The sequence below is a fragment of the Pleurodeles waltl genome, chromosome 4_2 (assembly GCF_031143425.1).
Source record: "Pleurodeles waltl isolate 20211129_DDA chromosome 4_2, aPleWal1.hap1.20221129, whole genome shotgun sequence".
Taxonomy (NCBI): Eukaryota; Metazoa; Chordata; class Amphibia; order Caudata; family Salamandridae; genus Pleurodeles; species Pleurodeles waltl.
The window spans coordinates 749256-773478 of record NC_090443.1 but is presented as its reverse complement, the minus strand read 5'-3'; the positions used below and the strand labels follow the sequence as shown (position 1 = coordinate 773478).

The 24223-nt window shown below is 45.4% G+C and overlaps 1 protein-coding gene across 1 annotated transcript in view; it reads right to left on the bottom strand.

Annotated features, from left to right (window-relative positions):
• Positions 1 to 22537, bottom strand: part of LOC138292018 (NXPE family member 2-like) — a 250316-nt gene extending 227779 nt beyond the window's left edge. The window contains exon 1 of the mRNA XM_069230332.1: positions 22498 to 22537. The gene's annotated coding sequence lies outside the window, so the exon portion shown is untranslated. The remainder of the gene's footprint in view (positions 1 to 22497) is intronic.
• Positions 22538 to 24223: the final 1686 nt, after the last annotated feature.

Here is a 24223-nt window from a genome sequence, read left to right as displayed (position 1 = left end):
GCAGCGGACCAATCCAGGAAACTTTCCTTGAAGAGATGATTTCTCTTGAAACATCACAGGGCCAGTGCACATGCAAACCCAGCCAATCCAGTACTTTATTCCTCAGGGTGGCATATGACTCCAAATACCTAGAGTTAACTTTGGGAACATTGGCCAGCACAATAATACACTGAGTACTTTCTGGTGATGAGGACATGGAAGACAGATATAATCGCTAGAGCCCTTACTCGCAGAGCCCAGCTTCCTTCTACATCGGTTCTCTGAAGAGTCCAGAGGGCCCCCTAGGTGCCATAGAGCCTGCTGACCGTATATTGATGTATTAGAAGAATTGGGAATCAAGGGGCCCCTGTTTTCATGGGAATTTCCACTTGCATTGTTGGCCCGCTGGTCATGTTTCTGAGCACACTGTCATGGTGAGCAAGACAGAATAACTTGAATGTACACCACCTCTACAATTGCAGGGCCACTGTGCATAAGGAGGGAGGAGCTATCAAAGTATTATCCTCCTCACACACACACACACACACTTCTTTGGTCCCAGGGCTGAGAGTTTATTTAGTGCCCACTCTCTATCATCTAAACTCTCCAGAATTGGTTTTAACCTGACATCCAAAGCGACATAAAAGGGTCATTCGGGGAATCTGAAATGCAGCCCAGGTGTTCCAGTCCCTGACTTAATGTGGCTCTCTCACTGATTAACTTAGATGTGCTAATCCTTGACAGTTTGGATTTAGTTACTGCCTCCAACCTCTTTCCCCAGCCCCCCACCCCCACAGCACGTCTGGCTCTAAAGGAATGATTGTGCAACGAGATCCAAAATGTTGGAATCCTATTAAATTTGCTCCCACCTATCATCTGGTTCATTTAAAGGGGAGAGCCTGCCCCCAAAATAGAGAGACTAACAGACTGGACTTCCTCTGAGGCTGGTAATGACGACAAGGAAAGACAATGTTCAGCCAATACAATCTCCTTATTAATGATGGCAATGGCATGGGTAAGGAAAGCATCCATAGTTGTCAGGGCATGGGCTGTGGCAGGTACTGAGGAGCAAGCTAGAGCTTTATGCTTACCCATCTCGGTATCAAACTCCAGAGTGCAATAAAAAAAAAATTAAAACACACCCCTCAAAAGAGTGTAAGGATGTTGACGATGACCAGCCTCAGGGCAACCCAAGTCGCTGCAAATTGTGTCGTGGTTCAAGAGAGTGGGCCTAGCCCAGCCTCGTCCAGGCACAAACGGGTGCAGATGGGTCCACTCTTGGCCAGGATGCATCCCGCACAGCAGGACTCGTGGAGCGCCTCAGTAGCACCTCTAGGTACGGTTGCAGCTGTGCGGCGGCCCTCTTAGGGCAAGAAGAACGAGTTACTTACCTTCGGTAACGACTTTTCTGGTGGATACATTAGCTACCTGTGGATTCCTCACCTAATGAATACTCCCATGGCGCCAGCAATTCGACGGAAATCTTCTTACTAGTCTCTGCACGTCGACGAGGACGTCACTCTAGCCCACGCGACGCCGTCTGACGTCATACAGGCAATAAGAGGTCCTCGACGACGTGCGGACGTCAGTACCAATCATTTTTTACGTGCATGAGAACAAACAGGCAATGCAATGAAAGAGCAAGGCAACATCCCATTACATTGTAAAAATACACAACATTGCATGAATAACTGTAAATCTTTTATATATATATATATAACTCTCTCTTTTCAAAATATATATACACATCAAGTATATACACAACGATATATACATATATACATATATATAAATATAATATATACAACATCTATTGCACCCTCAAAGACCAAGAGGAGCGTACTCAAGGATTACTTGGTAAGACCAGAAAGGCAACGGGGAGGCGGGTGGGACCGTGAGGAATCCACAGGTAGCTAATGTATCCACCAGAAAAGTCGTTACCGAAGGTAAGTAACTCGTTCTTCTGATGGATACAACTACCTGTTGATTCCTCACCTAATGAATAGAGTCCCAAAGCAGTACCACGCCCGGCGGTGGGTGCCTAAATGGTCAAACCAAGAAATCCTGCAGCACTGACCGTGCAAAATGGCCGTCCCTTCTAACCTCAGAATCCAAACAGTAATGTTTTGCAAAAGTGTGAAGGGACGACCAAGTTGCGGCCTTGCAGATGTCGACCACAGGAACACCTCTGGCCAAGGCCGAAGTGGCCGACTTAGCTCTGGTGGAATGAGCTCTAATGCCCTCAGGAGGATCCTTCTTTGCCAAAGAGTAACAGATTTTAATGCAAAGAACAACCCACCTGGATAGTGTTCTCTTGTGGACTGCCTTTCCTCTCCTCTTGCCCACGTATCCAATAAACAGCTGATCCTCCAGCCTGAAGTCCTTTGTTCTATCAATAAAGAAGCTCAACGCTCTCTTTGGGTCCAGACGGTGCAGTCTTTCTTCCTCTTTGGAAGGATGAGGCGGAGGATAGAACGTGGACAAAGTAATTGCCTGAGCCAAATGGAAGGGTGAAACAACCTTCGGGAGGAAAGCAGCCTTGGTCCTCAACACCACCTTATCCCCATAAAAAGTTGTATAAGGGGGCTTTACTGATAAGGCCTGCAACTCCCTCACTCTCCTTTCTGATGTTATAGCTATCAGGAAGACTGTTTTTAAAACCAAATACCTTAAGGGGCAAGAATGCATAGGTTCAAAAGGGGACCCCATAAGGAAAGTCAGGACCAAGGACAAATCCCATTGCGGCATAACGAATGGCTTTGGAGGATATTTATTTAGAAGACCTTTCAAGAATCTGATAACAATAGGGGATTTAAATAAAGATGGTTGGTCTGGAAGACATATGAAGGCTGACAAGGCCGATAAATAACCCTTAATGGTAGCCACTGCACAACCTTTCTGCGCTAGAGACAGAGCAAAAGACAAAACGTCCGATAGATGAGAATGCAAAGGATCAATCTGCCTCTCTCCACACCACGCAACAAATTTAGACCATCTATTAGCGTAGATAGATTTAGTGGAGTGTCGCCTGGCCGCTAATATAACATCCACTACCTCAGGCGGGAGAGAGAAGGAACTCAGGTTGCCCCGTTCAATCTCCAGGCATGTAGGTGCAGACTCTGGAGGTTGGGGTGTAGAACCTGCCCCTGCGACTGCGAGAGGAGGTCTGCCCTGAAAGGGAGACGGAGCGGAGGGCACATTGAGAGTTGGAGAAGGTCGGAGTACCAAACCCTCCTTGGCCAATCCGGAGCTATTAGGATGACTAGAGCCCGGTCCTGGCGAATCTTCCTCAATACTCGAGAAATCAAGGGTATGGGAGGAAACGCGTAAAGCAACTGGCCGCACCAGGTTATTTGAAACGCGTCCCCCAACGCTCCCTGCATCGGATACTGGAGGCTGCAGAACAACGGACAATGCGCGTTCTCTCGAGTGGCAAACAGATCTACCCGAGGAAACCCCCACCTCTGGAAGATTAAACGGACTTGATCTGGATGGAGACGCCACTCGTGGTCTGCCGAGAAATGGCGACTGAGACTGTCCGCACGCACGTTCAAAACTCCGGCCAGATGGTTTGCTATCAAGCAAATCTGATGGTCCTTTGCCCAGGACCATAGTCGAAGAGCTTCTCTGCAGAGAAGGTACAACCCCACTCCTCCCTGCTTGTTTATGTACCACATCGTGGTAGTATTGTCCGTTAGGACCTGTACCGACTGACCACGAAGGGAAGGGAGGAAGGCCTTGAGAGCCAGACGTACAGCCCGTAACTCTAACAGATTGATGTGAAACATCTGTTCCTCTGGAGACCAAAGACCTTTGATCTCCAGATCCCCCAGATGAGCTCCCCACCCTAGAGTGGAAGCATCCGTTATGACTGTGGCCACTGGTGGCGACTGCTGGAACGGCTTTCCTTGTGAAAGATTGTTGCTTGCAATCCACCACTTCAAATCCACAGCAGCATCTCTGGAGATCTTGACAGTACCCTCTAGATCCCCTTTGTGTTGAGACCACTGCCTTCGGAGGCACCACTGAAGAGCCCTCATGTGCCAGCGAGCATGCGTGACCAACAGAATGCAGGAGGCAAACAGACCGAGCAGACGAAGGACCTTGAGGACTGGAACTACCGCTCCATTTCGAAACATCGGAACCAAATCCTGAATATCTTGAATCCGCTGAGGCGGAGGAAAGGCCCGACCCAATGTTGTATCCAGTACTGCCCCTATGAACAGGAGGCGCTGAGAGGGCTCTAGGTGAGATTTGGGCTCGTTCACCGAAAAACCCAGGTCGAACAACAACTGGGTTGTTGACTGCAGATGATGCGACACAAGCTCCGGGGACTTGGCTTTGATCAACCAGTCGTCCAAGTAAGGGAATACTGCTATCCCCTTCCTTCTGAGTTCTGCCGCAACCACCGACATCACCTTCGTGAAGACTCGAGGTGCTGAAGTAAGACCAAACGGAAGGACCGCAAACTGATAGTGTTGCGATCCCACCACAAACCGGAGATACTTCCTGTGTGACTTGAGTATCGGGATATGAAAGTAAGCATCCTGCAAGTCGACAGACACCATCCAGTCTTCCATGTTCAACGCCAAAAGCACCTGTGCTAGGGTCAGCATCTTGAACTTTTCCTGCTTGAGGAACCAATTCAAGATCCTCAGGTCCAGAATTGGTCTCAAACGACCATCCTTCTTGGGAATCAGGAAATACCGTGAGTAACATCCTCAACCCCTTTCCTGCTCCGGGACCAACTCCACCGCGCCCTTTGAAAGGAGGACTTGCACCTCCTTTTCTAGCAACAGGAGGTGTTCTTCTGAACAATAAGAAGGGCGGGGCGGGATGAGGGGCGGGAACTCCCGAAAGGGAAGGGTGTAGCCTTTTCCCACAATACTGAGAACCCAAGTGTCCGATGTAACAGTCTTCCATTTGGTGAGAAAATGCTGTAATCTTCCCCCTACAGGAGAGGAGTGAGTGGGAAATGGTGGAAGCCTAAGGCTGCTTACCCTGCTGCACCCCGCCAGAAGATGAGGAAGAGGCAGAGTGCTGCTGAGAGGCTCCTCTGGTGCGGACCCTACCTCTCCCCCTGAAAGATCTATAGGGATGGGAAGAAGCAGGTTGCTGATATCTTCTCCGAAAGGAAGAGGAGGAAGAGCCACGCCCAAATCCACGAAACCTCCTGAAAAATCTGGAAGAGGCCGTGAAAGAAGGAGCTTGGAGCCCTAACGACTTAGCCGTGGCCCTGCTTTCCTTAAAACGTTCCAAGGCCGAATCAGCCTTGGCTCCAAACAGTTTGTCCCCATCAAACGGGAGATCCAACAATGTGGACTGTACCTCTGCAGAAAAGCCCGAGTTACGGAGCCAGGCCTGTCTCCTTGCCACCACAGTTGTGCCCATTGCCCTGGCTACCGAGTCGGTGGTATCCAGTCCCATCTGGATAATTTGGGTCGCAGCAGCCTGGGCATTTGAGACAAGATCCAAAAGACCCTGGGGAAGCTCTGTAAACGAAGAGGAAATGTCATCCATCAGAGCATGAATATACCTCCCCAGGATACAGGTTGCATTGGTGGCTTTTAACGCCAGACTGCAGGACGAAAAAATCTTCTTCGACTGCGCCTCTAGCTTCTTTGAATCTCTGTCCCCAGGCACCGTCGGGAAAGAACCAGGCGCTGACTTGGACGAACAGGAGGCCTGCACCACCAAGCTCTCCGGCGTAGGGTGCCTAGATAGGAAACCAGGGTCAGTCGGAGCCGCCCGATACCTCCTGGCCACGGCTCTGTGAACTGCTGGGGAAGATGCCGGCCTCTTCCACACCTCTAACACCGGATCCAGCAGAGCGTCATTAAATGGCAACAGAGGCTCCGCCGCGGCTGAGGCCGGATGTAGCACCTCTGTTAAAAGGTTTTGTTTTGCCTCCACCACCGGCAAAGGCAGGTCCAAAAAACTAGCTGCCTTCCGTACCACTGCATGAAAGGAAGCAGCCTCCTCAGTATATTCCCCCGGGGACGAAAGGTCCCACTCAGGGGAAGTGTCCAGCCCACTGGCCGACTCCAGTCCACGCAGCCCATCACCCGAGTCCTCTAGCTCTCCTTCCTCTAGGGCTCGTTGGTACTCCTGCTCTTCTAATACACGGAGAGCACGTCTCCTTGAATGAAGTCGTTGTTCAATACGCGGAGTCGACAATGCCTCCGCCGAAGTCGAAGATCGGCGCCGATCTTCAGAAGCCACCGACGCCGCGTCCGGCGCCACAGGTAACTTCGGCGCCGACGAAAGAGCAGCTGAAGCAGATGGACCCACCGGAGTCACAGGCCGAAATCCCGACGTCGACGTCGACGGGATGGAAATCCCCGGGGCCAATCCTTCTGAAGCCACCGGAGCGGCCACCGGCGCCGACACTGGCGCCGAGCCCACGTTCCCAAAAGGGAGAAAGGGCATAAAGGGTGCCGGCCGAAGAGGCGCAGGATCACCCAAAGAAAAGGCCAAAGGCCCAGCCGGAGCACCCCCTGGAGCCATCTGTTGGAAGATGGCATACATCGCATTCAAGAATGCGGAACTATCGGCTCCAGGGGTGGGAAAAGCCGGATACTGAGGTGCCTGTCTCGGAGGCGACCCCGACGCCGGCCTCGGCGTCTGCGCCGGAGAAAACACTTGAGGCTCCAATACCTCAATCACCGACGCCTGTCCAGGTGAAGTTGGAGACGCCGGAGAGGGCAACGGCGTCGAAGGATGCGGCGTAACCGTGGGACTGATCTCCCATGTCCTTCGGCGCCGATCCGAAGACCTGGAACGAGTCTCCTTCGAATGACGCCGAGATTCTCTACGGCGCCGGGAGTCTCGATGACGCCGATGTCTTGGAGAAGAAGACTTCTTGTGATGTTTCTCCTTTGATTTTGCCATAAACAGCTTTGCCTCACGTTCCTTGAGGGCCTTTGGATTCATGTGCTGGCATGAATCACAAGTCGAGACGTCGTGGTCGGAGCTCAAACACCAAAGGCAATCGGAATGAGGATCCGTCACCGACATCTTGCCTCCACACTCACGACAAGGTTTAAAACCAGACTTTCTCTGCGACATTATTACCACAGCGAAAGACTACGCAGCAAGATATACACTGTAACCACAAAAGTAACAGTTGCTCCCTCGAAGATAACCGTTTCGAATGCACGGAAAAAAGGGAACTGACGTCCGCACGTCGTCGAGGACCTCTTATTGCCTGTATGACGTCAGACGGCGTCGCGTGGGCTAGAGTGACGTCCTCGTCGACGTGCAGAGACTAGTAAGAAGATTTCCGTCGAATTGCTGGCGCCATGGGAGTATTCATTAGGTGAGGAATCCACAGGTAGTTGTATCCATCAGAAATGCTGGAGATGGTAGTTCTTCCCCACGGCCTCTTACCAGTGTAACCCGTGCGGTGGGACCTATGAAGCCCCTTAGTAGCACCTCCAGGCACGGTTGCACCTGTGTGGCGGCCCTCCTGCTGCGATGAATGCTGGAGATGTTAGTCCTGCCCCATGGCCTCTCACCAGTGTCACCTGGTTTCACATAGTGTAATAATTGTCTACCCTTTTCTCATAAAAACACAACATCCCAGTCCTAAAACATAATTGCATACACATTAATTATAAACATTAATAAAATGTATAATTTAAAATAAAATTTTGTACATTTTTTTTAAAATAGCAAAAAAATGCAAAATACACGAACACAACTATGAACATATAAAAAAGACTAAAAAAGTATATTAACCCAAAATAATTAAATAATATCCAACAATATTTTTACAAACTATATTTTTAAAACTATTTTTAAAACATTGTTTTTAAAAACAATATTAAAAACAATACTTTTAAAAAAATGTTCTTACTTTCAATATTACTTCACAATATTCATGTATCATGATTTTTTTATTCAATATTTTGGCCGAACACTTTTTAGGTCTGATTTTTGTTTCTAAAAGTTGGAAAACCTACTGGATCCTACTTCTGGATTTCAATGATTGGCTCTTTTCTCCTTCCTGATCTCAGGAAGGAGTTTGGTGCCTTGCTAACCACTTCAGTATTAATATGCATCTTCAACCAAGAACTACAACATACCCAAAAGGGGTTTTCTCCCCTTTGTGGTATTTTCCTATGATGTAGGACACTGTCAAGGAGACACTTGATACCTTTTACCTATACTATTTTGTGCAGGGTGGCAACATGACTACTTGAAGGATTCTCCCTTTCTAGCGGAAGTTAGAAAAGGAGCTCAGTACCCAGGCTCTGACACCGTGTCATGAACAGCAACACAGTATGCATTATTTGTGGTCAAAGTAGAAGAGGTGGTGTCATAGGGCAAATCAAGGTACATGGTCATGAACATGAGGTACATGTATAGTTTCTTACATTAAGTAATTCAGTGTTTATATATTTATAAATATATATACTGTATATACTAAAAAAAAACGATGAAAAAAACTCATTGAACCAGCTGCACCATATCGTAATATTCAATCAATCCAAGTCTGCAGAATAAGGAAACAAGTCTTTCCTATAAAATCTGCTGCTTTATTTAATGCGTTTGTAAATGAAAAACGCTATCTCCCATAGAAAACAACATGTCAACGCGTTTCGGCAAACCGCCTTCGACCGGACATATTTTCCCCACACATTATAAAGATAGCTCCCATGCACCCTCATCTATTTCCATTATACCTCCCGGTTTCCAAACACGGCCGCCATCTTTAAAGGGATAACTCACTGAATCTCAGCCATATGATTTACCAGGGCAAATAAATACCCCTGAAATTCTATAACAAATACACATGCAGTTCTAATTAATAAAACTGAACGATTCCAAAATCAAAAACATCGTTCAATTCTACTGCATATTTTCATATAATATATGATCATTTTTAAATATTTATCATCTAAGAACATGGTATCATGAGCATTTTACATAGAATGACATATCATCTCTTCTAAAACATTCTATACAAAAATGATACATGAAAACCGATTATGCCACAACAGAAAATGTCAATATAAGTTGGTCTTGAAATCATTTCATATATTATCACATCAAAAACTGCATTAATTCAGAACAGATTGATTGACAATAGAAGGGGGTATTACACTTGTCCATCACAGCTCAACTCGAAATTATCCAATTATCATGGACTTAATTACCCCCTATTTCATACAATGAGGGCCGCTCTAGAATACTAAATGGTTACACAGGCCTATACCCTGAGTGCAAAGTGCAATTAAAGTGCTAATGTGTGATGAATAAAGTCACTAGTGCAAACAAGTGCAAAACAGTGCAACAAAGTGCAATCACAGAGGCAATATATACACATTGTAGCTAAAACCCAGTTAGTGGCCTATACCATCCAAATATAATTGTTAAAACTCATATAGATGTAATAATGATTCTAAGATGGAAAACCACAAAGATCAAAAAAGTTTTCAAAAAAATCAAGAAAAATTAATTGATGAATTTCGGGGCAATCATAGGTGTACATGGAGTTCAGCATCCAAGTTATGACCCCGTGGATTCTCCGAACCTAATAAAAGGATCATCCTAGATTTTGTTTGTCTTAATTCCGATAGTCTATTACCAGATCTTGGGCCCAATTTAATCGATTTGATTCCATAAACACTTAGGCGGTGATTCTAACCGCGGCGGGCGGCGGTCGCCGCCCGCCATGCGGTTACCGCCAAATGACCGCACCGCGGTCACAAGACCGCGGCGGCCATTCTGGCTTTCCCGCTGTGCTGGCGGGCGACCGCCAAAAGGCCGCCCGCCAGCACAGCGGGAAAGACCCAGCAACGATGAAGCCGGCTCCGAATGGAGCCGGCGGAGTTGCTGGAGTGCGACGGGTGCAGTAGCACCCGTTGCGAATTTCAGAGTCTGCTAGGCAGACACTGAAATTCTTTTTGGGGCCCTCTTACGGGGGCCCCTGCAGTGCCCATGCCATTGGCATGGGCACTGCAGGGGCCCCCAGGGGCCCCGCGGCACCCCATACCGCCATCCTGTTCCTGGCGGGAGACCCGCCAGGAACAGGATGGCAGTAGGGGGTGTCAGAATCCCCATGGCGGCGGAGCACGCTCCGCCGCCATGGAGGATTCTCAAGGGCAGCGGAAAGTCGGCGGTACACCGCTGAGTTTCCGTTTCTGGCCGCGGCTGAACCGCCGCGGTCAGAATGCCCAGCGGTGCACCGCCAGCCTGTTGGCGGTGCTACCGCGGTCATTCGTTAGAATGACCACCTTAATATGCTACAATCTCCTCCATGTACCTCCCAAAAATGTTTAGCCAAACGGTATGTTCTGTCTTGATTTTTGATAGCTCTCAAATGTTGAAGGAATCTTACTTTGAGTTTATGGATGGTACTGCCAACATACTTCTTATTGCAACCACATTCAATGACATATACAACATATCACAAGTGATTCTTTCCTTGATGTCACATTTTCTACCATCAAATGTTAGATAGTTATTTGTATTTCATGCAAAATTACAAGCCTTACAATGGCCATACTTAAAGAAACCTAAACTTTTCTTTGACAACTAGGACCTATTCTCATTTGAGACAAAAAACTTTTTGTTAAATGATGTTTCAAAGAATTAGTTTTACGGAAAGTAATCTGAGGATGTTGACCAATCTTTTTCTTTGTCTCCAGGTCCTGTTGTAAAATGTGCCAATTACGTTGTAAAATACCTCTTAAGATGTTATGTTGTGGATTAAATTATGGAAAACAATCTGGGGGACAATAACTGATCTACTTCAGAATTGTCAATTTGGACATTGTTCTTAAAGAGTAACTCATCTCTACTTTTGCTTCTAACCCTATCACAGGCGTGGGTGAGGATTTTATGGGGATAACCTCTCCATAAAAATCTCTGGAACATATCCTCCATAACTATTTTAAAACCCTCATCATCAGAACATATCCTGCGAGCCCGCAAAAATTGACTATAGGGTATGCTCCGCTTCAGAGCTTTTCGATGGCCGGTATAGGCATGCAGTATCGAATTGCAGGCTGTCAGTTTATGAGAAACCGTAGTCATCAAAGTATCATTTTTAATAAATAGTTGAACATCCTCTCTACCCCAGATTGCCTCAAGATGAATATTGAACTGATTGTCATTGAGGAAATTAATATATTGCAGTAACAATTCTTCTTCACCATCCCAAATCAAAACCAGGTCATCAATATAATGTACCCATAATATTATCTTATCCATAAACCTATTGTGTGCCTCTGATCATTCTATCTCCTTCTCCTACCATCCCGTATAGAGATTAGCGTATGTTGGAGCAAAGGAAGCACCCATTGCTGTGCCCTGTTTTTGGAGCTAGAATTCGTTGTTAGATATAAAAACATTGGGGGTCATTTTGACCTCGGCGGTCTTTTTTCAAGAGCGCCGAGGGACCGCCGTGTGGAAGACCGCCAGTGGTGGCGGTTTTCCGCTCGGCCTATTATGACCGTTGGCAGCTCTCCGTCCTTTTACGGACGGAGATCTGCCAACAGCCATACTGGCAGGCCAGGGAGAATTGGAGGTTGCTCCACCGCCATGCCAACAGAACACCGCCCAGTGAATCACGTCCTGTCATTCGGCGTGGCGGTGTTCTGTTGGCGGTGTGGTGTCGGCAGAGCAGCCCCCATGGCTCCCGCCCCCTCCTGGAGGATCGTCGGACCAGGTAAGTCGATCGTCCGTGAGGGGTGGGGAGGTGGGGGGGGTGTTGTGTGTTGTGTGCGTGCATGGGGGGGGGTGTGTATGTAGAGGGGGTGTGTGAGTGTGTGTATGCTTGCAGGGGTGTTGTGTGTATGGGAATGAGTGCGTGTATGTCTGTAGGTATGTCTGTATGGATGTGTGCATGTATGTTTGAATGTGGGTGTGCATGTCTGACTGTGTGTGTGGATGTTGGCATGTATGTCGGTGTGTGCGTGTATTTGTGTTGGTGGTGCCTGCGTGCGATTCGTGTGTGTATGAGTGATGTTATGTTGGGGGTCGGGGTGGGGAGGGGGGTCCTTTTTTCCCTTTTGGTGGGTTGCAGGGGGTGGGGGGGCAGGGGATGGAGTCAGTGGGGGTGGGGGAGACCCCTATCAGTGCCAGGGAAGGAATTCCCTGGCACTGATAGTGCTTACCGCCATGGATTTCATGGCGGTTACAAACCGCATGAAATCCATCGCAGTCAGCCGGGTCCAAATACCGCCGCCGGTATAGTGACGGCCGCCGGGCTGGAGACACTGGTCTCCAGCCCGGCGGGCAGAACGGAGAACTGGCGGATGACCATGGCGGTAACCGCTATGGTCATAATACACAGAGCAAAGACCGCCAGCCTGTTGGCGGACTTACCGCAGCTTCTCCGCCTTCCGCCAGAGTCATAATGACTCCCATTGTGTGTTAGGCAAAACGATGACATGGATATCAACATCTCATTATGCTGGAAAAATTTGAAGGGATGTGTTTTGAGAAAGTATCTGCATGCCTCAATACCAAACTCATGCTTTATCGACGTATACAGCTAGGCAACGTCCATCGTGACCATCAAATAACTCTTCTGCCATGGAATATTGTGAATTTTACCTAAAAAGTCATTGGTGTCACATAGGTAAGATGGTAATTCAGTGACATTTAGACATAAGAATAGATCCAAATATCTCGAAGTGTTTTCTAGTAGAGACAACTTCATGCTGACAATAGGTCGCCCTGGGGGATGATGTACAGCTTTAAGAATTTTTGGCAAAAAGTCAATACAGGTTTTTTTTTGAAAATCCGTTTTCAGGTACAAATATTCATTTTGATCAATTAAACTTTCACCACGCCATTGTTCCAGCAATTCATGATATATGTTCTGATATTGTCCAGTGGAAGTCACACCCAATTTTTCATAGACATTCATTGTTTAATTGTCATTGAGCTTCCTGCATATAATCATCCATTTCCATGATAACAATATTACCACCTTTATTGGAGGGTTTGATGATTATAGAGTACTTAGCTTTAGGGGAGTTCAAGTCTTTCCAATCATTCACTGTAAAGTTACTAGAAAAGTTTATTTTAGTTTTGATGTTATTAATTTTACAATTCATGCAAAATTTATCTATATCTCCCACTGTGAGTTCATGAAACAATTCAATTAAGTTGCCACTTGGTAATTGTGGGTTGAATCTACTAGACGGTCTCATCTTACTATTCTCCGTACAATTGGTAAAGAAACCCATGGTTTTTTAAATTTCTCCATCATCACATTCGATGTTATGAGTGGTGCAATTGTCCATGGTTTCCTCAGCTAAATCATTGATGGAAATTAATGCTGAAGTATATTCAATAGTAAAACCTGAGGGTACTGAATTGACAGATTGCACATTGGAACCAAACACACTGGGTTTAGAAAAATATTTCATAAGACGTAATTTACGGACAAATTTATATAGTTCTATCCGTGTTTTAACATAGTCCCACTCTATGGTGGGGCAAAAGCTAAATCCTAAATTTAGTATACGTTCCTGATTCGATGTGAGAGTAGTATTTGAGATATTCACGATACTATTAGATCTTTCGGAAATATGATTTGCTGAACTTGATTGGTTTATTTTTTATGTTAATTGTTTTTTCCTCTGGCTCCGCCTCGTCTTGTACCTCCTCGCCCTTGCCCTCTGTTTTTGCTTGGATGTATCGTGGATGTATCGTGGCCATTTGCATCAATTGCATCTATCTATATATAAATAAATACATTTTTCCATGGCCAGTTCATTTTCTGCACGCATTACACCAGTGCCGATTTCCGGAGCCCAACTATGCTCCATCTTTAATCGCAATACCATAAATTACAAAACTGCACTCCAGAGAATAATTGCTTCCAGCTTTTTTATTAGTTCCCACACAGAGAGATTCCATACCAACGCGTTTCGACTACAAGAGTCTTGATCACAGCATGTATGTTTTTTTCTGTTTCACCTTTTTAAACCCCATATCTCACTTAGCTGAAATGAAGCATTGTGCGAGTTGAAGTCTCTTTTTATCTTATATATTTCAAAAATGAAAAATAAAAAGATTTTTTTTTATATACAAATTATTGACATTGTTCGGTGACTTCCAGTTGACTGCAACATTTTAATGCTTAGGTTTCCCAACTGTTCGCTCTTGTCATTTAGGCCCTCATTTCGACCTCAGCGGTCTTTTGTAAAGACCGTTGAGGTACCGCCGTGCTGAAGACCGCCAGTGCAGACGGTTTTCCGCGTGGCGTATTATGACTGCTGGCACTGATAGTGCCTACCGCCATGGATTTTGTGGCGGTTCCAAACCAGTTAGGAATCTACAATGCCAATAACTTAACTCAAGCAAACGCGAGACCCATTGCATTGCAAATGCTTTATTTAATTGCAAGATAACACACACATGTGCCCCTTAGGCATATGTGTGCTCTACAGGTGCACCCCTATTTTTGAGGTGCATCAAGGGGGACCTTTTGCTCCATGCCATCCCGGGTTTCGTATTTCCTTAATAGTGATTTCTTAAGAAATCGCTATTTAGGAAATGCAGAACTGGCCCACTGACTAAAATGCAAAGGGATGTCTTAAAACTGATTTCCTAATAGCGATTCCTACCTTGTAGGAATCGCTACTAGGAAATCGGTATCTCTGTACATAGCATTTTTCATTTCTTAAATAGCGATTTCTATGAAGGCGCTATTTAAGAAATGCAAAATTGCATTTTTGTACACCTGGCCCTAGGTTCTGCATGCATTTTTCATGACACCCCAGAATGGTTAAACTTAATTTGTTTCGTAATATATGTTGAATGCAAGCAATTACATTCTCAAGCTGAAATAGCTACTGGACTCTACCCAGCTCTAGAAGGTATCATAGGCAGTATTTTAGATAATGTGGGATAGTTCATTTTAGAAGACCACGTAATAAATGTTGATTGTCTATTCTCTTTAGAACTCAAATACATGAGAGAAAGTCATACCAGGTCGAAGAGGGGTTGCTATGCAGTGATGTGTGTCTTTCCCAATTCCACTATCACCCTATGTTCTTGGGAATGGCTTTAAGCATCCTTAGAGTACAGGGTGGGTGATACGGAGCAGCTAGGCATTACCACAGTGAAACCGTGAGTTTAACACGAACCTAGGCAAGAAAAAATACTTTTTAAAGAGTTATGCAGGTTCATAGAACAATGCCAAATTTATTAGTGAAACAGGAAATGGTTTTTCAATGGAAATTCTGCCTAACCATAATTACAGGGTCGCTGTGCTGATTCTGGAATATGTAATAGCCCCTAACACATGCCTCTAAAACAGCTCCTAGAAGGTTACTATAAGATGAAAGGCCATATTTACAAGACGCTTTTCTTACGGACCCCTTGTGTCCCCTAAAGCCACCATGGTAGCGCCATACTTACAATATGGCCCACCATGGCACATGTTAGGGGCAAAAGCGTTGTTTTTTTTTTACGCTATTGTAACGCTATACTGGGTTGCCATAAAAAAATGACGCTAATACAGTATAGTGTTAAGAGGCCCATTGAAATTAACGGGAGCCTCATTGCAGATTCCATTGCGCCATTTTTAGCGACCATCTAACAAGGGAATGCCTCCTTTGCATACATCATGCATATAATATGCATGATGTCGCACCAAGGGTTCTCAAGGCGGCGCAAACTAGGTTTACGCCACCTTGTAAATATAATGCTATGGTAGTGGCCCGTTAGCGACACATTTGTGGCAAAATTGGCGCTAAGGGGCGCAAGGGCCTTGTAAATTTTGCCCCAAGTGTGCTTACTCACTTGTTCGGGACACTCAAACAACAACAAAACCCTATCCTACTTTCTGGATTTCCCTGTTCTCCAAACTTAAGGTCAGAGACACTGTATTGATGCGGTTAAATGACAGCAGCAACAGCAGAAGTAAAAAACTGTTCTACTGGTGTACGGCTCTGCCATTAACTTTCCTTGCAGTCTGACACTAACTGACTTCATTTCCATCTACTTTGAGGCCCCTAATTTCCTCTGCAGTAGGGTGACCAAACGTCCCAGGCCAGTCTCGTTTTTTTTTTTTTTTTTTAGGACTGACCCGTAGTTCCACTTTTTTTCAAAACTAAGACATATCGCGGTCGGAAATGCATGCACATTAATCACACGTTTCATCTGGTCCTCTTATCGCACCAGAGACACAACTTAACATGTACAGAGTCACCAAAAGCAGGATCTGATGAGAGGGGAATGAGCTCTACAAAGCACATAAGCTAGAGCCGGGTTAATCAGCAGTCAGACCCTGGAGCATCTGAGAACAATGGGGAAGTGGTGGGTCTGTTGGGGGGTGATTGGGTGCGGGGGTATCTTTTTTTTTCTTCTTCTTTTTTAACTAAACGCCTATCGAGCTGTTAAAATAAATGATTTTGCCAGCATGTGGGACGGTATGTGGGCTTTTTTTTGTTCTTCAAAACAAGAAGGTCACCACACACGTCTGTATGTCGCTGAATGGTGTGTCATTATTTACTCCTGTTTCTGTTTGAGCCCGTTCTGGTTTTTGGTTCTGAAAATGTGGTCGCGCTACTCTGCACATCCATAAAAGGTTCTAACCAGAGCTCTTTTAGCTCTGCTTTCTTCTGCAGGCTCAGTTGACAGGTCGAGCCCTGATTTCTTTCACTGGAAATACTGGAATATTTTGCAAACTGCTTAAAAACTTCCCAGATGAATTGACCAATAACAGAAATGATGTACTATTAAGCTGATGGACAGAAAAAAATAAAGCGACATCACAAACTGCAAGGCACCCTGCTAATTACTGTATTGTGTGTCATCTGCCAGGCTGCAAGGTAAATAGCAAGCAAACCTCCCTATTTCGCAGTTTCAGACTGAATAGCTTTTGGCTGGTGGCTGGGCAAAAAACAAAGAAAAATCACAATTTTACCAGCTGCCAGTTAAATGGCAGCTTAAGTGCCATCTGCCTACCGGCCAGGCATACTTCGCTATTTATCCGGCTGCAGGCTAACTAGCAGAGAATATGTACTATTGGGCAGTGACTGTCCAAATACTAAAATAGCATGACTTTGGGCCAGATGTAGCAAACAGTTTGAACGTCGCAAACAGCGAATTTCGCTGTTTGCGACGTGCAAACTGCACTTTGCAATGCACAAAACCCCTTTTGCGATTCGGTAACATGGTTACCGAATCGCAAAACAGGTTTGCGAGTCGCAATTAGGAAGGGGAGTCCCCTTCCTAATTGCAAGTCGCAGTGCAATGCCAGATTGCTTTGTGATCATGAACACTGTCACAAACCAGTCGCAGTTAGCACCCATTTGAAATGGGTGGTAACCCATTCGCAAAAGGGAAGAGGTCCCCATGGGACCCCTTCCCCTTTGTGAATGGAACTGCAAAAAAATTTCAGAGCAGGCAGTGGTCCGTAGGACGAAAACGTTTCATTCTTTAGTTTTGTAATGCAGCTCGTTTTCCTTTAAGGAAAACGGGCTGCATTACAAAAACAAAAAACTGCTTTATTTAAAAGCAGTCACAGACATGGTGGTCTGCTGTCTCCAAATTGCGACCCACCTCATTAATATTAATGAGGTAGGCCTTTGCGATCCCCTTGCGAGTCACAGATGGTGTCAGGGACACCATCCTACATTCCAATTTGCGACTCGCAAATTGCGAGTCGCTCTGACTCGCAATTTGCAAGTCGCAAATTGGAATATGCCTACATCTGGCCCTATGTACCCATCTGCCATTAAGTAGCAGGGAATCCAGCGTTTCTGTCTCGAAGCCAGGTAAAGAGACAAATTTATACTTCTGCTGGGTTGATAGCTAATTAGCATACATGCTGTAAAGTTTAGCCAGTTGTCGGGTAAATAGTGGATTTTCGCTGACATTTCCACAGCCACAGACCATTCAGTACAGTATACTTGGGTAAATAGTGAGGTTTCCATACAATGTGCCTGGCCACAACTTTCGCACTTCGCGAAATGTTCTATTCATGTGTACTACAACAACTGGGCAGAGGTTCCTCAAAAACAGAATGTTTTGGATAGGGGCACTACTCTGAAAAAGTGGATTTTTGGCAGCGCTCTCCCACCCCCATTATAATAGACTTTTGACTGTTGTTTCACAGACATTGGGATTAAGACGAGTAAATGTTTGTCGCCTCATTTAGTTGGCTGTTTTATATATCATTCTATCTCTCAGGAAACAGCTTCAATTTTAGTTCAGGAGTGAATAGTTTAATTCTCAGAACCTGGAGCGGTTCCTCCTTAAAGGTGGAGGGGCATCGCCCCCCCCCTGCTAGCAGCGGCAGCTGCAAATCCTTTAAAAGAAAAGGAAAATAAACTTTGGTTATTATCCTTTTCTTTTAAAGGGGCTGGGCCACAGGCTATGATGTGCACTGAGGGGAAGTGCTCAGCATTCCCCCCTCAGAATGCATGTATGTTTGGCCGGCCGTTTCGGGCCAGCCAAACATGCATGTGCAGTGTGCTCTCTGCAGCCCAGCAACACCGTTGCAGGGCTGCAGAGAGCCTGCACAGGCTCCCAGTCTGCCTGGGCATGAATGCAAGCTTGATCATAACATGGCCATCCTATTGGCTTTTCCTTGAGCAGATCGAAAGGCGTAAATCCCAAAACGGCCTCCCTCAAGTCTCCTAACACAAATAACAAATGCTGTGAAAGCTCCAGTCTTACATGACTTTGGGGCAGCCATGTTAGCGTCAGGCTGTCTGGACTTCAAAGAGAGAAAACATAGTCCAGCCCTCATGTGTCCAAGATAGAAACTTATTTTGCTATTGACAAAGCTTAATTTGTAACAGAGAGCGCTGGTCTGAATGAGTGCCGGTGGCCAAAGAGGTACCTAGAAAAATGTGGCCACTGCTGTTAAATGTCAGTGTGACAATTACCAAGGTTGTGCAGTCTTCAGCCCACCTCGTACCCCACTAATCCACTACCAGACACTTCCTGCTTTTCCCTCATCCCTCCCCTACTCTCTCTATTCTTTCTTCTCTGTGCTCTTTTCCTTCTCTTGATCTAGGGAACTGTCTGATGGTGAAAAATAAGTGCCAGTTTCAAACAAGCATTTGCAGTGTTTTGTGGCCATGCTGAACAGCATCATGGAAGCTTTGCAGTGTGACTAAACTAGTTTTTAAAAAGTGCTATGATGCAGTCAGGGCTAATGAGCCTTTGTTTTGTAAAAGTGTATTAGCGCTGGATATATCTTAGTCCTCCTATATTATTACTTTTTTAGCCATGGTGCGCAGCTATACAGCATGGCTACAAATTATTGGCAAAGTTGGCAATGTCCAGCTGTACAGAGTAGCCAAAGGCAATGACAGAGCCAACAGTCTCAAAGGTGAGACGTATTGGCTTTACCAATGCTCGTTAGGTCTTGGCACAACACCCCTGTCTTTTTGAGCAAATTGGTTAATCTCCGCATGACATTCGGCAAAAAATACCATCACATAAAGAAAGCAATTTTTCCCATGTCTAAGTGAAAATACATGTAGAAGCAGATAATATATTTGTCATAATAAAAGCAAATAACATTTGTTCTCACAAAAATCATCCATTCCAAAAGAGAAAAGGGCTTCTTTGAGGTGCATGTGGCATAGTAAAACATAGCTACAAATAGCAAGAGGTTTAACAAGAATAACAGGAATGAGAAAAATAAAAGTAGTACCTCAATCAGCACAATCAGAGGACGAACAGTAATCAAGCTGAAGCTGCCAGTACTTGGTCCATGCCTCAGCCTGAAGAAGATGAAGTAAAACCAGCATGCACTGGTCAATTAGAAGGCGGCAATAAGAGTAACAATCACACCAACAAATGTTAAGCAGGCTGCAACCTCCTTGTTTACAATATCTCTTGCAAGTGAGAGAACATGCAGTGTATGCACTGCTGCAGGTGACACCTACAAATGAGCTCCAGGGGGCCCCATCAGCAACACCGGCTCAAATTAAGCACTTGCTATTGGGCATATATTGTTTCACAGCTATACCTGGACTCTGTAATATGCATACTAAACAGCATCATAAAATGGCATTGCTTTCCATAATACTATAATATTTTGAGCATTGTCATGAAAAAGTCTATTTTTCAAGGTTAATGAATGTATGAAACTACATGATTGCTTTAATAGGCCAACATAAGCCAATGGGAAATTTCTAAATGTGAACACATGCAAAAACAACATTCTCAGCAATCTTCTAAAAATGGATTCTCAAACATTATATTTGTAAGGAAAGCACATTTGTAAAATATAAATAATGATATATTGTGGGAGTTGTTTGCTTGTGTTTATGAGTGCAGTAAATATTTTAATCACTTTCTGTTGGTCAAATGATCTCAGCTGCCAACATGTTGTTTAGAGTGGTGCAGAGTAGCGTACAATGTAGTGGAGTAAAGTGCAGTGGCTTACAGTGTTGTAGTGTGGCACTGTGTGAAATAGAGTGGCATAGATTGACAGTAGTGTGGCGTAGAATGGAAGTGCACTGGTGTAGAGTGCAGTGGCATAAAGAGTATGGTGCAGTATCATAGAGTGGTGTACAGTGCAGTGGCACAGAGTACAGTAACAACATACAGTGGCATAGAGAGGTGGAGAGTAAAGTGGAGCAGAGTGCAGTGGCATAGAGTGTCAGAGAGTGCAGTAGTACAGAGTAGAGCTCAGTAGTACAGAGTGGAGTGCAGTGGTAGAGTGGATTGGTATACAGTGTGGTAGCACAAAGCAGAGTGGCATAGAGTGTGGTTGTGTAGAGTGCATTGGAGTAGAGTAGAGTGGTGTAGAGTGCAGAGGAGTGGAGTGGTGCAAGGTAGATTGTAGTTGTGCATACCAGAGTGCAGTGGCATAGTTTGCAGTGGTGCAGGATAGGGTAGAGTGCAGTGCCATAGGTTACAGGGTAAAGGGACTGAAAACAAGCACTCATATGGAGTCCTTGGACACAAATAAAAAAGTAGCTCTGAAAACGAGAGCAATAGATGGACACAAGTACTTGGTTCATGCCCCAGAGGAGGGCCAAACACAAGAAGAGGACATGTCACCCAAATGCTTTGACAAACGGGGACAAAGGAAAGAGTGATGCTGAAGCTAACAAATAGTAAGCTATAAGCGAGCTGTAAGCCCAGTGTGTGTAAATGCCTTGCAGAGACAGTCCATGCACTGTCTCGGCAAAACTTAAAAACAATGTATTGACTTTAAATGTGAATGAATACTGTATATATGAAAAGAGTAGATTTCAGGACTATAGATTTGTTTTTATATTCAACAGTGGCCAACATTTAAATATGTTTAAAAGATAATATGGTAGAACATCTTGTAAAAGAAAAAAAACACTTCTCTACTGTATTCTTTGCCATTCTGTCTCATCCTTTCTTCAGTCGTTTTTCACATTTCCTTCCCTATTTGCAACAGCTAATCCCAGCCTTTGCCCTTCCTCCCTCCTCACCTCCCATCCATCTCCCACTTTCACCTCCCCCCCAACCCCTACCCCCTTCCTCTTTCTTGCATACGACGTCTGTCCCCGCTTCCTCTCTCCTTGTGTATTTCAGCACGTTAACACCATCGGGGCAAAGGTTTCACTTCATTAGTACCAGTCTGACACCCAAGTACAGCAATAAGCCACAACACATGCACAGTCAACCTTTGCGAAGGGCCTTCCACTGGGCAGCAACAGCAACTTTGTATCTCTTTTAGCTCGAAACAACAGTCAACACTTCTTAAACTCTGCAGGTTATGAAGCAGATGACGCAGTATGCGGCAAATCCATAATTATTGGGAACACGCCGCAGCCCGATATCGTATAATTCTAGCAGCCCTGTATGTGCGAAAGTGAAGTGAAACATCAGCGGGGACCGGAAATGATAAGCACGCGCAGGATTTCGTATCATAATCACAGTCCAACCGCATTGGTCTTAGTTGAGATAGCTGCTGCGCACAACTATTATATTTTGGGAGCACTATGGGTGTGTGGACTTTGTTGGCACTGTGCTCGCGATTCCTGTCTCTCCTAAACTCTGTTCTGTGGCTAAAGCTGTTCACGGATAGCTTGAGCAAACACAAAAATAAATACTACTACAATGTTCTTATTGCACCCTTGGTCCGCCGCTCTTATATGCACCAAACTGCTTTTCAGGAAGTGCATGGGTTCCGTGACATAATTTTCCAAATATAAATTGGATGAGAACTTGAAGCCGTGGGAGGAGAATTTACTGCTCTAAACGAACTTGGTGCCCTATTTACTGTCACACAAGGGAAGTACGGCATGTATACACCATCGTGGCTCCAGGGCATGAAGATTTTACATTAGTCATGAGCAGGGCGTGTTTCGAATACTTTGTAAGAGAAGCACGGCAGGAGAGGGGCCTTAGTTACATCACTCAATATTTTGTAAAATAACCAACACTAAAAGAGAGTAAGAGAGAGAGAGTTGTCTGCATATGTATAAAAAAATCCCAAGTGAAATCCTGATTATATATATGTTCAACGAGCACAGGCGACCTCGCGGCATTTTAAGAGACAAATCCTACTGCAAAGTGTGAACAAATAAAGGCAGTACTTACTAGTGGTTCTCCGAGTCCTGACTGTTTGCTCCGCAGACTGGGACTCTCTGGTGGGTCTTGTACTCTAGCAAATGTTTCCTGATTACAGAATAACAAATGTCGTCTTGGGAGTTTCGCTTCCTGCCATGGCTTTGTCCATGCTCAGCCTTTTTACTGAAAATGGAAAGCATATCTAGGGAACCGCAGAACTATATACTTAGGGACACAGTCACTGACACACTGCTTTACTTAGTACAAAAGGCCATTTATTTAGGACAGGATTGCATGTTATACATAAACATTGTATATACTGAACTTCAAACTCTTAACTTTAAAACCCCCACCCTTTGAACTTCTCCCCATTCCTCTTTTTCACTCATTCCTTCACTTTGCTTCCGTTCACTCATCTTCCACTTCAATTCACCCACACATTCCCCCTTTTCCTTTTATCCCCTGCCTGTTTCAGGCATCTCCCATGCTATCATCCTTCACCTGCTTTTTTCTCCCCCCTGGAAGGGTGGCCAGGCCCACATCTGACTCTCCATCCTCCCCCATCTACTGCCACACCTACCCTCATCAGCAACCTGCCCTAACCGGCGTCCCCCAACATCCATACTCCAAAACCAAAAACCCCATGTATCTACCTTACATATTTAGGGTGGGTGGGCGGCCAAAACTTCCCACTGTATAATGGGCTGGTGCGGAAGAGGCCGCTCCCTCCCTTCCCTACCCAATATATCCCTCACCCCTTTATCCCATCCCCACACACCCCTCCACCAATCCCATCCCGTTCACCCCACTTCCTCCTCCCGAATGATCTCGCAGAGAGAATAGACTGCGTCTGCTCTCCGCGGGACCCTTCATCGTGACACAGTCACTGACACACCGCTTTACTTAGTGCAAAAGGCCATTTATTTAGGACAGGATTGCATGTTACACATAAACATTGTATATACTGAACTTCAAAATCTTGACTTTAAAACCCCCACCCTTTGAACATCTCCCCATTCCTCTTTTTCACTCATTTCTTCACTTTGCCTCCGTTCACTCATCGTCCACTTCAATTCACCCACACATCCCCCCTTTTCCTTTCAAGCCCTGCCTGCTTCGGGCATCCCCCACGCTATCATCCTTCACCTGCTTCTTTCTCCCCCCCTGGAAGGGTGGCCAGACCCACATCTGACTCTCCACCCTCCCCATCTACTGCCACCCAGCACAAACCCGTTAGGCATTTTGCAGCCCCACCAGCGAGCCAACTGGAAGAATGCAACCTTATACCGCTTCTTTGAGCTTCATCTTTTCACCCCACAAATCCCCCACGATCAAACGCAGCTCTGTCAGATAATATGCATTGCCCAATTCCGAAAGATGTACGCCATCGGCCCTAAACAGACCTGCTTCCCCTTCCATAATGTCCTTATGTTTCAAAACTTTTTATACTGTGTGCCCAGCAAAAAACCCTCATTGCCCTGATGAGCTTCCTCTGAGCCCTCTCGATAGCCCCATGATTCACTGCCCCTTTCCACTTCCGTCTGGGCACAAACTCAGTCCAGACTGCCCAGGTACCATGTATTTTCTGACAAATCAACTCCAGATCCCATTGCATATGTTGCAGTAAGGTGAGCCCAGAAAGTTTTACCAGATCATTTTCCCCCAGGTGCAATATCAACAGATCCGGGCAACCCCAATTTGGCATCATGGATGTTAAAAAAGGAAGCAGGTTACCCCACCTCATGCCGCTTTTTCC